At 35.2% G+C, this 3,642-nt stretch overlaps 1 long non-coding RNA gene across 1 annotated transcript; it reads left to right on the plus strand.

Annotated features, from left to right (window-relative positions):
* The first annotated feature begins 909 nt into the window (after positions 1-909).
* On the plus strand, positions 910-3,339 carry LOC148927589 (uncharacterized). The gene is made up of 2 exons (XR_016128765.1): positions 910-1,281; positions 2,760-3,339. It is a non-coding gene; the product is annotated as an uncharacterized LOC148927589 (long non-coding RNA).
* Positions 3,340-3,642: the final 303 nt, after the last annotated feature.

Raw genomic sequence — 3,642 nt, forward strand, 5'->3', positions numbered from 1 at the left:
TCCCATATATATCCTGAAAATAATAGTAAAGCAAATTGAATATTAATTAAATTGCGTTACACTGTGTATGTTAGACTAGTCTTTGGTCTTTACAATGGAATAGTCTTTGGTCTTCGCCATTTTTCTCGTGCACATTAAAAAAGCCAAGCAGCCGTTGAAATTGCTAACAATTTCACCATAAATAGCATACGCATCAATAACTTTTTTAGAGTTAATTACCAGGTTAATTTTCTCGTGCACATTAAAAAAGCCAAGCAGCCGTTGAAATTGCTAACAATTTCACCATAAATAGCATACGCATCAATAACTTTTTTAGAGTTAATTACCAGGTTAATTTTATTAATAGTTACTCCATCCGTTCCACATTAATAGATGCATTTCATTTTGCGCACTCATTTTGAAAAAATAATTATAAATAATCAAAATGGAGAAAAAATAAAGTAAGATAGAGAATATTGTAGATAAGACTCTTCTCTATATTTGATTATCTTGTTCGTTTGTCTTTTTCTTAAAGTTGAGCTCATAATAATATATCTTGATTCATCTTCACAAAATCAAAACTATATTATATTTTCCGAATAATCTTCTCATCTCTACCCTTATAACTAATTTAATCATAGAGAAATTTTATTTTATTTTATCTCATATTGTATATTATTTTGTGTAACCCTATCAATAATGAACTAAATACATGTATATTTTTTATTTTTATAATAATTTAATTGCTCCACGTTATTGGAATCCACTAGCACCTTCTAATTGGATATATATATAAAAAATGACTGTTGAAATTGAAAATAAAATGTACTTGGTTAGGTTTATTAGTTAGTTTTTTTGCGCTTTTACTTAGCCAATATATAAGGCTTCTTGTTGTAATTTGTTGTAACCAATTATTAAAAATGTAGTCAACAAAGTAAATTTCCCCTTCTCTGTCTCCTTTCGTTTTCTCTCTTCACCGAATGGTTTCTGCAATTCATCGCAGTTTTCTTTGTTCTCTTCAATGAAGATTTCTCCGTCTATTCTGAATCTCCATTTTTAACATGGTATCAGAGCGCAAATCCGCTGCGCGCCTCTGATTACCTCTATCTCTTCTATATTTTCTAATTTTTCGTTCGGTTTCCAGCTAGGGTTTGCCATTTTTTATTTGTGAGATTTTTCTGCTTTACTGAGTGTTAATCAAGCGGATTTGTTGTTTTCTGCCGTAGTTTTTCCACAATTCTCTGGGATTTCGTCTATTACTTCTCACCGGATTCCAATTTCTCACCGGTGCTACTGCTCCAGGTTTTTCAATTTCTCTCTTCAAACTTTTTTCCCAATTCTGATTGTAATCGATCGACTCTGCTTTGAATGTAAGGTCTGTTTGAACCGGTTTATTGTTTGAATCGATTTGAATCGGCTCGTTGTTTGAATCTGTTCTGTTTTCTCTCTCGTTACCTTTGGACATTGGATTTGTATGATCCAAGTTTGTATTCTTTGTTGATTGGATTTGTATGATCCAAGTTTGTATCTCTCCGAATAAAATCGGTTGAGTGTTTCGGTTTGAGAATATGTTTTCTCGAATTTGTTGTTGAATTTGAATATGTTTTCAGATTTATCTCTGGTTTTCCGATTGTATGTCGGATGTTTGTTTTGTTGTTCACCGATTGTTCGGTTGGATCTGTTTCAAGCCTGGTTTGAGGCTGAGAGTTGTGGACAGCTGGCTGGAGTCAATTGTATGTGTACTTGTGAATTGGGGGATTAGAAGTTGTTGTATGGTGTTTGTGGTGATCTTGGATGTACTCGATGCTAGTGAATGTTTTGAGGCATCAAGGTTTTACCATAATTCCAGCTGCAATTGAAGTTACTGGAGGAGCTGATCTTCAATTTGGTGAAGAAGAATCTGTGAAGCTTACTCATACTCCGCCGTGTCTGGTGCTAAGGGGGAGTGAGATCATTTTAGTTTTTCTGCATTTGGTGGAGTAGAGATTTTTATGTTGCATCTGTAGTTGTTGCAGCAACTCCAATTCCAGCAAAGTGATGGCTTGCAATTGATCAAGTTGGATCTTCTCTTGCAATTGAATAACCTTTTTCTTCAATCTCTTGTCTATGATTGAAGCCTGGTTTGTTGTTGTTTGTTCTATGTGAGAAAAGGCTATCCTGTGCTTCGATGTGGTGTTGATGCGTTGTTGTTCGTAGTTGCCATGCCAAACCATAGAAGTTGCTCCTGGTCTTTCACTAGCAATAGGAAGTAATTTGAGAAGTTGCTGAGATGATGATTGTTAATTAGATGATGATGAGGATGTTTTTCACTCAATGGGGAGTTGGTATAGAATTCATTGAGAAGTATGCATTATAGCTGGATGCTCAAGATGGAGGTTCCTTCATCTTGTCTCTGAGATTGAGAAGTGAGGGTGGTAGGGTTGATGTGCTTGTAAGGGGTGATACTCAGAGCCTCGGCTCAGTTTGATACCACTTGGTTGGTGTTTTGGGAGGATATTTGTTTGTATTCTTGGTGAATTTTCCAAGAGTAATGGTGTAGTATTGTGAATTGGTTTTCTGTAGTAGAGATTGATCTAGTTGTTTGGAGTGAGGTGTTTTAATCATGTGTAAAGGCTGATATTGAATTGAGATTGGCTCAACTCTCTTCACCATTATAACAAGTGATGAGCCTACTCTTGATTGAATGCCATATAAAGATCTATGAAGCTGTAGAGAAATGGTGAATTTTTGGTAGTGATGCTCAAGCAGGGAGATGGTTTACTATTTTTTTGTTGTGGTAGGGATTGGAAGTTGCAATGGCCTGTCAATTGTCATGAATTTATATCTACGCCTACTGCTCAGTTAGGATTGTGAAGTAATTCAAATTTGTTCGAGCATGGTTGCCTCAAGTAGATTCTTTCCGAGCAGCCTAACAACCTTTGTTGATGAGATGATGATGAAGTTGTTTTTCTGCTAAGGGGGGGTTGATATCAAATTTGGCAGTTCAAGTTTTTCAGCTAAGTTGTGTTCATGTATTGCTACACAAATAAATCCATAGAAGTTGCTACTGCTGATGGTTGTTCACTAGCTTATCAAGAGCAGTTGGAGAGAGTTTGGAAGAACTGATATAGCATCAGTCAGCAGCATCATGAGTGGAATTTCCTGTTTGTAGTTTCTTAGTTTGGTGCTTCTTTCCAAGATGGTAGCATTTGTTTGTGCTTCCATCTTGAGGGGGAGTGTTGAAATTGAAAATAAAATGTACTTAGTTAGGTTTATTAGTTAGTTTTTTGTTCTTTTACTTAGCCTATATATAAGGCTTCTTATTGTAATTTGTTGTAACCAATTATTAAAAATGTAGTCAATAAAGTAAATTTCCCCTTCTCTCTCTCCTTTCGTTTTCTCTCTTCACCGAACGGTTTCTACAATTCATCGCAGTTTTCTTTGTTCTCTTCAACGTAGATTTCTCCGTCTATTCTGAATCTCCATTTTTAACAATGACAATGATAACAACTCATCAATAAACCAATGATGTAGGAAATATTGTTAATATAAAAAATTCGGTTATGCAACGAATACAAACACAAATAGATGTTGATATGCACGTTTTACATGTTTCGCATAGGAAACTCTGGAGCATGCATAGGAGGCATACTCTAACAAAAAAATCTAGTGGGTTTCAATTCC

Source organism: Salvia hispanica, chromosome 4, assembly GCF_029641045.1.
Source record: "Salvia hispanica isolate PSC_SH4W2 chromosome 4, Shi_PSC_v1, whole genome shotgun sequence".
NCBI lineage: Eukaryota > Viridiplantae > Streptophyta > Magnoliopsida > Lamiales > Lamiaceae > Salvia > Salvia hispanica.